At 48.1% G+C, this 12057-nt stretch overlaps 1 protein-coding gene across 2 annotated transcripts in view; it reads left to right on the forward strand.

Annotated features, from left to right (window-relative positions):
• The first annotated feature begins 302 nt into the window (after nucleotides 1–302).
• Nucleotides 303–12057, forward strand: part of stambpl1 (STAM binding protein-like 1) — a 36121-nt gene continuing 24366 nt past the window's right edge. Inside the window, exon 1 of one of the 2 annotated variants that reach the window (XM_055647269.1) lies at nucleotides 303–632. The gene's annotated coding sequence lies outside the window, so the exon portion shown is untranslated. Of the gene's footprint in view, nucleotides 633–4421; nucleotides 4543–12057 lie in introns of those variants that run through there. The other variant, XM_055647270.1, reaches the window with a different exon arrangement.

A 12057-nucleotide genomic window follows, 5' to 3' on the forward strand; every position in this document is an offset into this window, starting at 1 on the left:
TCTCAAGCAGAAACGTCGCCCAGTCCTTCTCAGAGTGACACAGTGTGGAAACAGGCCCTTCGGCCCAACTTGCCCACACCAGCCAACAATGTCCCAGCTACACCAGTCCCACCTGCCTGCGCTTGGTCCATATCACTCCAAACCTGTCCTATCCGTGTACCTTCTCTCCAGAGATGCTGCCTGTCCTTATTGAGTTACTCCAAAATTTCGGTGTCATTTTTTTTTTGAAACCAGCATCTGCTGTTCCTTCTTAACGCCTATAGGTGTCCGGGCCACAATGCCCAGTGGATGAAAACGGGCAAAGTCCCCGGCGGTTTGGCACCGCCCTAGTGTTAGCGTTGCAGTGGGTCGAGTGAGAGGAGGAGGGTTTGGAGCGGGCTCAGTGAGTCAGATCTTTAACCGCTTGGTGCTGGCTGGCTGCCGGCTGCTGGTTGCAGACTACGGGCTACTGTTGCTAGAAAAACGGCAGTGGATGTGAGCAATGGTCTTGCAATGGGCTTAATGCAGGGCGAGGGCGTGACTCCTCCTGCTATCACAGCGGCGTGCACAGCACCAGAAGCGGGGAGTGGGGCGGACGAGCGCTGAGTAACAACGACTTCGGCCCAGCTACACTGGATACACCACTGTGCAAGGTAATTGGTGTGGTGAATATTCACATTCTGCACGTTAAATCAGCTCTGCTGCATGAAATCAGCGACAAGATAACACGCGGGGCTTTCAATTAACAGATTCAGCGAGACAAAAGCATTTCTGCAGCTGGCCACAGCAAAGGCTGGGAGGTTTTGTGTTTAGATTCAAATTGATACATTCGCATGGCAGCGTTCTTGTTTCAATGCATCCCGCAGTCGTGTTTAAGATTGAACACGCTAGCATTGATTTAAACGCTTCAGTTGTTGCCAAGATAAAGTGCTGGAACCCCGTGCAAAGAATCGTTTGTTGATTTGAGTTTGTTTCTGTGTTTTTTTAAATGTGTGTTTTTGTTCAGCATCTGCCATCTCTCTCGGGTCTTTTGTATTTTTTGTTGATGTCGCTAGGTGGCAGAAGGTCAGAGAGTGATACAGTGTGCAAACAGGCCCTTCGGCCCAACATGCTCCATCTACTCCAGTCCCACCTGCTTGCGTTTGGCCCATACCCCTCTAAACCTGTCCTATCCATGCACCTGTGTAATTGTTTCTTAAAGGTTGCAATAATCCCAGCCCCAACTCCATACACCCACCATCCTTTGTGTGGAAAAAGTTACCCCTCAGATTCCTATTAAATCTTTGCCACTTCACCTTAAACCTACGACTTCTGGTTCACAATTCAACTACTCTGGGCAAGGGACTCTGTCTTCCTGATCTATTCTAATCTTGATTTTTGTGCACCTCTATAAGATCACCCTCATGCTCCTGCGCTCCAAGGAATAGAGTCCCTGCCTGCTCAACCTCTCCCTATAGCTCAGACCCTCAATCCTGGCAACATCTTTGTAAATTTTCTCTGTACCCTTCCTAACTTAACAACCCATTCCTTCCACCCAGAGATGCTGCCAGTCCCGCTGAGTTCCTCCAGCATTTTGTGTCTATCTTCGGTTTAAACCAGCATCTGCAGTTCCTTCCTACGTCAATAGGTTGGTTTGTGTGATGGTCTGGGCTGCGTCCACAATTCTCTGCAATTTCTTGTGGCCTTGGATGGAGCCGTTCCCAAACCAAGCTGCGATGTCTCCTGATAAAATGGTTTCGTTTGCTATGTCGCTCTCCCAGGGAGATGCTAAATGCATTTCGTTGTCTCTGTACTGTACACTGACAATTAAAATTGAATCTGAATCTGAATTTCTGTGGCGCATCTGTAGAAGTTGGTGAGAGTTGGAGGGGACATGTCAAACTTCCTAAGCTTTCTAAGGAAGTCTAGGCGTTGGTGAGCTTTCTTGGTCGTTGCTTCAATATGGGTGGTCCAGGGGAAGTTGTTGGTGATATTGACTCTACTCTACTCAAAGTATCTCCACTTCAGCGCCGTCAATGTAAACTAGAGTATTTGTACAGTTTCACTTCCAGAACTCGGTCACTATCTGCTTTGTCTTGCTGACATTGAGAGAAAGGTTGTTGTCTCGACACCAGGACGAGGTTCCCAATCTCCTTCCTGTACTACCTCATCCTTATTTGATATGCGGCCCGCAATGATGGTGTCATAAAATCATAAGTGGCCCATCAAGTCTACTCTGCCATTAAATCATGGCGTCTCTCTCCCTCCCCTCCTCCTCCCCCTCCTCCCCCCCTCCCTCTCCCCTCCCCCTCTCCTCCCCCTCCCCCTCTCCCCCCTCCCCTCCCCCCCTCCCCCTCCCCCCCCCCCCTCCCTCTCCCTCTCCCCCTCCCCCTCTCCTCCCCCTCTCTCCTCCCCCTCCCTCTCCTGCCTTCTTCCCATAACCCCATCCTAATCAAGAATCTATCTATCTCTGCCTTGAAAAATATCCACTGACTTTGGCTCCACAGCTTTCTGTGCCAATGAATTTGCACAGATTCACCACCCTCTGACTAAAGACATTTCTCCTTCGTCCTGGACTCTCCCACTAATGCCGTCTGCGAATGTGAACATTGAATTAGATGAGTACACGGTTGCCCAGTGGTGGGTGTGCAAGGGGCTGGGAACGCACCCCGGCGGAGCTGAGGATTATTGTGGAGGATGACGTCCCGCCCCCTCACTGATTGGGGTCCGTTGGGGTCGGGGATTGGGAGGTTCTGTGGGTCAGGACGTTCAGGGATGCGAAAACGCGGTCCCTGCATTTGCTGGAAGCCCCCTCGTGTTTGGAACGGGTTTGAACGAAAACGCTGAGGTTGTTGTGGTCCTTTATTGCAGGTGAAATCAAATCACTTAAAATGCACGGGCGCAATCTCCGGCTACACAAACTCTAGCACTGATATTTGGACGCACGTTGTGGATACGGGCGTTATTTGCTAAGTTGTTGGGGGGCCACCTGCGTCAACCACAATAGAAAGGGTTCAAAGAGTTTCTGATCTCCCAGTTGCCGAACACTTTAATTCCCCTTCCCATTCCCGCACAGACCTTTCTGTCCTGGGCCTCTGACAATGGTCAGATTGGAGGAATAGCACCTCATATTTTCGCTTGGGCAGCTTGCAACCCCAATCTCGACCCGAATCGTCACCTATTCCTTCTCTCCAGAGATGCTGCCTGTCCCGCTGAGTTACTCCAGCATTTTGTGCCTATCTTCGGTTTAAACCAGCATCTGCAGTTCCTCCAACATCAGTGATATGCATATTGATTTCTCTAACTTCAAGTGCACCCAGCATTCCCTCTCTCCCTATCCCTCCCCCACCCAAGTAGCACTAGCTTCTCGTTTGCACCCAATAAACAGCTAACAATGGCCCGTTTCCTTTATCATTGTCACTTTTTTTGCATCTTTCATTCATTGTTCTTTATCTCTCAACATCATCGGCTATATATCTCATTTCCATTTCCTCCAAAGATCATAGAGCGGAGCTCTAGAAAGGTGTCAACCTGAAACGTCACCCATTCCTTCTCTCAAGAGATGCTGCCTGTCCTGCTGAGTTACTCCAGCTTTTATTGTCTATCTTTGAAATCAAGGGGATCCCGCCCGGCCTGCCAAGTGGTTTCTAGCAGGAAGTGCTGTGAGTTTGGTGTCTCAATTGCCCTAGGCTGGATTTTACAAGCTAGCAGGCAGAATGTGTTACACCAATGCTTCACGTCACATTCTTCCAAACCGGTTTCGATCTCTCTCCAGAGGTGCTGTGGCATTAAAAGGGATGTAGGTTGTCGCACGCAAAGAAAATATAAATAAGTATCAAGTGTGAGTCGACCTTTGCTACTGAATAGCAGAGGAGTGGCAAGCCAGTTCTGCTCTGGGTGTGTGTGTGTGTGTGTGTGTGTGTGTGTGTGCGTGTGTGTGTGTGTGTGTGTGTAGGGACTGACATGGGTGACTGTATGTGACTGCGTGAGTGTGTGAGACTGTTGAGTGTGTGTGTGAGACCAAGACTGACTGTGTGAGTGTGACTGTGGGAGAGAGTGTGTGTGTGAGAATGTGAGTGGGTGTGTGTGAGAGTATGTGAATGTGTGAGACTGAGATAGTGTGTGAGTGTGTGACTGAGACTGTGAGAGTGTGTGTGTGTGTGTGAGAGTGTGTGTGTGTGTGAGTGTGTGTGTGTGTGAGAGTGTGTGTGTGTGAGTGTGTGAGAGAGAGTGTGTGTGTGTGTGTGTGTGTGTGTGTGTGAGTGTGTGTGAGTGTGTGTGAGAGAGTGTGAGTGTGTGTGTGTGAGAGAGAGCATGTGTGTGTGAGTGTGTGTGTGAGAGAGTGTGTGTGTGTGTGTGTTAGAGAGAGAGTGGGTGAGTGTGTGTGTGAGAGTGTGTGTGTGTGTGTGTGAGACTGAGTGTGTGTGAGAGAGAGTGTGTGTGTGACTGTGAGTGTGTGTGTGAGAGTATGTGTGTGTGTGTGAGAGTGAGTGTGCCACAGCGCCAGAAACCCGGGTTCTCCCCGTGCCTGCGTGGGTTTTCTTCGGATGCTCCGGTTTCTTCTCTCACTCCAAAGGCGTACAGGTTTGGTAAAAATAGTAAATTGTCCCCAGTGTGTGTGTGCAGGACAGTGCTAGTGTGCGGGGATCGCTGGTCGGCGCGGAATCGATGGGCCGAAGGGCCGGTTTCCGTGCTGTATCTCTAAACTGAATCTGCAACTCCTCAATCCTCTCTCACACCTTCTGCTTTTATCGCTGACCTTTGTTCCAGCCATCTGGCTATCAAAACGCCCCCTCGCCTGCATCCACTATTGCCTTTATGCTGCCTCTTCCCCACTCCACCTCTCTAATCCCCTGCCTACAATCAGTGTGAAGAAAGGTCCCGACCCGAAACGTCACCTCTCCACGTTCTCCAGTGATGCTGCCTGACCCGCTGAGTTACTCCAGCAAATTGTGACCGGGGGCCACAGTTGAAGAATAAGGGGTAAGCCATTTAGAGCGGAGATGAGGAAACACTTTGTCACACAGACAGTTGTGAGTCTGTGGAATTCTCTGCCTCAGAGGGCGGTGGAGGCCGGTTCTCTGGATGCTTTCAAGAGAGAGCTAGATAGGGCTCTTAAAGATAGCGGGGTCAGGAGATTATGGGGAGAAGGCAGGAACGGGTACTGATTGTGGATGATCAGCCATGATCACATTGAATGGCAGTGCTGGCTCGAAGGGCCGAATGGCCTACTCCTGCACCGATTGTCTATTGACATTTTTTTCTGTTGTTTTTAAGTGAAGGAGGTCACAAGGTCATAAGTGATCAGAGCAGAATGAGGCCATTCGGCCAATCAAGTCTACTCCTTCCATTCAATAATGGCTGATCTATCTCTCCCTCCGAACCCCATTCTCCTGCCCGTACTAATCAAACATCTATCTATCTCTGCCTTAAAAATACCCACTAACTCTGCCTCCACAGCCTTCTATGGCAAATAATTCTACAGATTCACCAACCTCTGACTAAAGAAATTCCTCCTCATCTCCTTCCTCAAAGATCGTCCTTTAATTCTAAGGCATCGACCTCTAGTCCTAGACTCTCCCACTAGTGGAAACATCCTCTCCACATCCACTCTATCTAAGCCTTTCACTATTCTGTATGTTTCAATGAGGTCCCACCCCCACCCCATTCTTCTGAACCCCAGCGAGTACAGCCCCAGTGCCGTCATCAGTCACCCTACTCACTCACCACGAGGAACAGTGGAGGAAGAGACTGACTTTGGTGCCTTCCCACACAGTGGGAAACTTTGATTCTGCTGTGTGGGGATGTTTCATGTCAAATTCTATAGGATGATTTCATGAAAAGGTCACTGGAGCGTAGATCCGCACCCACGTGACCGAAAATCTCAACTGGAGATGTTATACATCGGTACATGTTAGTGAATGGGGAAACGCGCACTTTCCACCCGTTAAAAACATGGAAAACGGCCGATATTTGAGCTGAAATTTTCTGTGCTAGTCGGGGTGACCGTGAACCACAGCGATCTAAATTTTCAGGCAAAAAAAAAGATAGAAAGTAAGGTAATTACAAGAGGGAACTGAAGGTAAAAAAACAGCGGAAGTGAACAGCGGACATTTGCCGTGGTGATTTAAAGATCCAAAATATCGGGAATTATCGTGTTTGCTCGCTGAATTTCACCAAAAGTAAGTTAATAATGCCTTACTTTTGATGAAATTCAGCGAGCAAATGTGATAATTCCCGATATTTTGGATCTTTAAATCTCCACGGCAAATGTCAGCTAAGCACTTCCGCTGTTTTCCACCTTCAGTTCCCTCTTGTAATTACCTTACTTTCTATCTTTTTTTTTGCCTGAAAATTTAGGTCGCTGTGCTTCACGGTCACCCCGACTAGCACAGAAAATTTCAGCTCCAAAATCGGCCGGTTTCCATGTTTTTAACGGGTGGGAAAGTGCGTGTTTCCCCATTCCCATACATGTACCGATGTATAACATGTTCTCCAGTTGAGATTTTCGGTCACGTGGGTGCGGATCTACGCTCCAGTGACCTTTCGTGAAATCGCCCTATAGTGTGTTGTGTTCTTTATTTTTATTGTATGGCTGTATGGGAATTGCATTTCACTGTGCCATCTGGCACATGTGACAATTAAATGTATCTTGAATCTTGAATCATTCCTGGGATCATTCTTGTAAACCTCCTCTGGGACCCTCTCCAGAGACAGCGCATCCTTCCTCAGATGTGGTGTCCAAAATTGCTTGCAACATTGTTGGAACCAGCCCGTGTTTTGCATTTCCTCCTCTGTCCCTCACCTCCAATCTCATTGCGGGGCCCGTTCTGTTTTAAAGTCAATTTAGCCCAGAGTGTTTTTGTGTGGCAATGTGTATTTTTTTTTGATCCCGAGTGTTAGCCTATCGGGTGGAGTGCCCACACGGGGATTTATTTGCACAGCCCTTTTGTTGATCTGCCTCTCAGGCCACATGTGGAGAACATCGAGACAAAGGCAGCGATCATATTACAGCAGTTCCTGTTGAAACCAAATGGGTGGGGGAGAAATACACCTTTTGTTTAGGAAAGGACTGCAGATGCTGGCTTAAATCGAAGATAGATTATCACAAAATGCTGGAGTAACTCAGCGGGTCAGGCAGCATCTCTAGAGAGTAGGGAAGATTCAAACAAGGGGACATGACATGAGAATTAAGGGACTGAAGTTTAGGGGTAACATGAGGGGGAACTTCTTTACTCAGAGAGTGGTAGCTGTGTGGAATGAGCTTCCAGTGAAGGTGGTGGAGGCAGTTTCGTTTTTATCATTTAAAAATAAATTGGATAGTTATATGGATGGGAAGGGAATGGAGGGTTATGGTCTGAGCGCAGGTATATGGGACTAGGGGAGATTATGTGTTCGGCACGGACTAGAAGGGTCGAGATGGCCTGTTTCCGTGCTGTAATTGTTATATGGTTATATAGAGAATGGAATGGGTGACGTTTCGGGTCGGGACCCTTCTGTAGAATGAAAGTATGGAGCGAGGGAGGGGGGGGGGGGGGGGATCGAAAGCCAGAAGACGCAGGTTTTAAGGTGAAGGGGGAAAAGTCTTACAGGAATTTGGGAGATAACTTTGTCACGCAAAGGATGGTGGGTGTATGGAACGAGGTGCCGGAGGCAGGCAGGGACTATCGCAACTTTTGAAAAACAGTTAGACAGGCGCATGGATAGGACAGGTTTGGAGGGATATGGGCCAAACGTGGGCAGGTGGGACCAGTGTAGCTGGGAGGAGGCAGTTGAGGCAGGGACTATTGCAAGCATAGAAACATAGAAATTAGGTGCAGGAGTAGGCCATTCGGCCCTTCGAGCCTGCACCGCCATTCAATATGATTATGGCTGATCATCCAACTCAGTATCCCGCACCTGCCTTCTCTCCAGATCCCTTTAGCCACAAGGGCCACATCTAACTCCCTCTTAAATATAGCTAATGAACTGGCCTCAACTACCTTCTGTGGCAGAGAATTCCAGAGATTCCACCACTCTCTGTGTGAAAAATGTCTTTCTCATCTCGGTCCTAAAAGATTTCCAGGTTTAAAGGGATATGGGGAAGAACAATGGAGTACCCGGCATGGGGGGATCGCCGGGAGGGGGCAAGAGTTCAAGAGAGTTTTATTGCCATGTGCCCCTGATAGGACAATGAAATTCTTGCTTTGCTTTAGCACACCAGAACATATTAGGCATGAATACTGAACAGATCAGCGTGTCCATGTACCATTGCATAAATATATAGACACATGAATAATTAAACTGATAAAGTGCAAGTAAACAGATTATTGGCTATTAATGTTCAGAGTTTTTGTACAAGCCGAGTTTAATAGCCTGATGGCTGTGGGGAAGCAGCTGTTCCAGAACCTGGTCGCTGCAGTCTTCAGGCTCCTGTACCTTCTACCTGAAGGTAGTGGGGAGATTAGTGTGTGGCCAGGATGGTGTGGGTCCTTGATGATGCTGCCAGCCGTTTTGAGACAGCGACTGCGATAGATCCCCTCGATGGACGGGAGGTCAGAGCCGATGATGGACTGGGCAGTGTTTACTACTTTTTGTAGTCTTTTCCGCTCCAGGGCGCTCGGGTTTCCGAACCAAGCCATGAAGTGGGGAAGAACAAGGGTGGACTTGGTGCAGGATTCTTTGTCATTTTGTTGGTGCCCTTTATGTGGTGACTATTTGCATACCTTGAGTATGCATGCAAAGAATTTCATTGTGACTTGTCAATCATTCATTCATTCATTCATTCAATCGTTCATTCAATTCATTCATTCATTCAAATACAGGCAAGTGGGACTAGTGCAGATGGGACATGTTGGTCGATGTGGGCAAGTTGTGCCAAAGAGCCTGTTTCCACCCTGTGTAACTAGAGATGGAGGGGGCGGGGGAGGGGGGGAGGAGGAGGAACAGGAGGAACAGGTTATTCCCCCCCAACTCTACTTTCTGTACGATGAAGGGTTCCAACCCGAAACGTCACCTATTCCTTTGCACCAGAGATGCTGCCTGGCCCGCTGAGTTACTCCATCACTTTGTGTCTATCACCACCTTCATCGTTATCAGGTAATGAACTGGAGTGGTGAGGGAACTTTGGCCGTGTTTAATGTTTAGATGATGGCCGCAGCGCTAATCAAGCAGATTTGTCCGCCTTCGTTCAAAGGGGTAAAATAAATTACAGAAAGGTTATTGCAAATGTCACGGCGGGCTGATACCAGAAGATAGTATTGTTCCCTGGCCAAGTAAACCCCTGGTTTGTGGTGGCACGGTGGCGTAGCGGCAGAGTTCGATCCGGGTTCGATCCTGACCAAGGATGCTGTCGGTACGGAGTTTCTACATTCTTCACTTGACTGGAGCGTAGGTTTTCACCAAGTGCTCCGGGTTCCCTCCCACACCTGGAGTATCGCGTACAGTTTTTGTCTCCAAATCTGAGGAAGGGCATTATTGCCATAGAGGGAGTGCAGAGAAGGTTCACCAGACTGATACCTGGGATGTCAGGACTGTCTTATGAAGAAAGGCTGGATAGACTTGGTTTATACTCTCTAGAATTTAGGAGATTGAGAGGGGATCTTATAGAAACTTACAACATTCCTAAGGGGTTGGACAGGCTAGATGCAGGAAGATTGCTCCCGATGTTGGGGAAGTCCAGGACAAGGGGTCACAGCTTAAGGATAAGGGGGAAATCCTTTAAAACCGAGATGAGAAGAACTTTTTTCACACAGAGAGTGGTGAATCTCTGGAACTCTCTACCGCAGAGGGTAGTCAAGGCCAGTTCATTGGCTATATTTAAGAGGGAGTTAGATGTGGCCCTTGTGGCTAAGGGGATCAGAGGGTATGGAGAGAAGGCAGGTACGGGATACTGAGTTGGATGATCAGCCATGATCATATTGAATGGCGGTGCGGGCTCGAAGGGCCGAATGGCCTACTCCTGCACCTAATTTCTATGTTTCTATTCCTAAGACTTACAGGTTTGTAGGTTAATTGGCTTGATATGAATGTAGAATTGTTCCCAGTGTGCAGGGATCTCTGGTTGGTGTGGACTCGGTGGGCCGAAGAACCTGTTTCCGCACTGTATCTCTAAACGAAACTAAACTATGAGTAAAGAGCCCTTTGGAAGAACCTATCCACTGACTTGGCCTCCACAGCCTTCAGTGGCAAAGAATTCCACAGATTCACCAACCTCTGACTAAATAAATTTCTCCTCATCTCCTTCCCAAAAGAACATTCTTTAATTCTGAAGCTATGACCTCTAGTCCTAGACTCTCCCACTAGTGGAAACATCCTCTCCACATCCACTCTATCCAAGCCATTCACTTTTCTGTAAGTTTCAATGAGGTTTCTTTCCCCTTCATTCTAGTAAACTCCAGCGAGTACAGGCCCAGTGCTGACAAACGCTCATCATAGGTTAACCCACTCATTCCTGGCATCATTCTCATGAACATCCTCTGGACCCTCTCCAGAGCCAGCACATCCTTCCTCAGATATGGTGCCCAGAATTACTCACAATATTCCAAATGTGGCCTTATCAGCACCATATAGAGCCTCAGCATTACAAGCCCTCTTTGAAATAAATGCTAACATTGAGTTTGCTTTCTTTACTACCGATTTGACGCTTGTGCGTGTGTGATATTGTATGTATTATGCATTTCCATAAGTTATTATGAGAGAAAAATTGCGTGTGTGTGATTCCGAATCCATGCTTTAATAAGAGATATTTTTGTGTACGTATTTCCATGCAATAATATTGTGTGTGTTTGCATTTCTGTGCTATAATAAGAGAGATTGTGTGTGTGTGTGCATTTCTGTGCTATAATAAGGGATATTATCTGTTAGATTGCGTGTGCCCATTTTCAGGTAACCAGGTCAGTGAGGAACGTTGGCCCTGATCCATGTTGTGGACACTTTGAAACAATAAGCCTGTTCCGCAAACTCTCAATTTGTTCCTTTCACTCACTCAAGCCTGCGGCCTAATTCCAACGTTGGTTCAGATGCAGAAATAGATTTCCATGAGGTCATAAGCGCCGTGGGAGGAGGCTGAGTGCTTCCCGCTGAACCACAGAGCTACCTTAACCGTTCTAAGAGATAACGTTTTCAGTGAAGGGCAAGGGTAGGGCAGGGATGATTGGGGAACGGAGGGGACCAGGTTATTGCTGGTGAGGCCAGGATTCACGATGGCTCTTGGAATGGAGACACAAGGGCGGTCATGGTGGTGCAGCGGTAGAGTTGCTGTCTTGCAGCGCTTGAGACTACGGGGTGCGCCCTGCGCGGTGTTTGTACGTTTCTCCCGTGACCTGCGCGGGTTTTCTCCGAGATCTTCAGTTTCCTCCCACACTGCAAAGATGTACAGGTTTGCAGGTTAGTTAGTCGGCTTGGTAAATGTTTAACAAAAATGTTCCTAGTGTGCGTAGGGTAATGTTAATGTGCGAGGATCGCTGGTCGGCGCGGATCCGGTGGGCCGAAGGGCCTGTTCCGGCCCTGTATCTCTAAACTAAGCTTCGTGAAACAAAACGAGCGATGGAATAGGCTGGAGTCTTGAACAAAAAAAGAACAAAGTGCTGGAGGAACTCAGCGGGTCAGGTCTCTTGTTGTGACTTCTCCTTCCCAGCTACCATCAGATTGAAGAATGGTCCAGGCCTGAAACGTCACCTATCCGCCGCACCCTCCAGTGAAGCTGCCTGACCCGCTGAGTTACTCCAGCACTTTGTGTCTTTTTTTGTTGTAATCCAGCATCTGCAGTTCCTTGTGTCAAACAATGGCATAGGGGCTGAAGAATGACCCCGACCTGAAACGCCACCTATCCACGTTCTCCCGAGATGCTGCCTGACCCGCTGAGTTACTCCAGCACTCTGCGTCTACCTGATAACAGTGCAGTGATTTAGAGTGAATCACACTCAACTGCCCTTTACAAAAACATCTCCCCTTCAAATAGCGAGACGGAAACAGTTCCAGGTGTGGTCTCACCAGTACACTGGACAGTTTTACCAAGACGTCTCTAGTTGTAGCTGCTGCTACCTATCTCTTGCCTTAGCTTATCTTAGCTTACTCCATCTCCTTGCAATAACAGTCAACGTTAACCTTAAACACAAC

The sequence above is a fragment of the Leucoraja erinacea genome, chromosome 15, assembly GCF_028641065.1.
Source record: "Leucoraja erinacea ecotype New England chromosome 15, Leri_hhj_1, whole genome shotgun sequence".
Lineage (NCBI taxonomy): Eukaryota > Metazoa > Chordata > Chondrichthyes > Rajiformes > Rajidae > Leucoraja > Leucoraja erinaceus.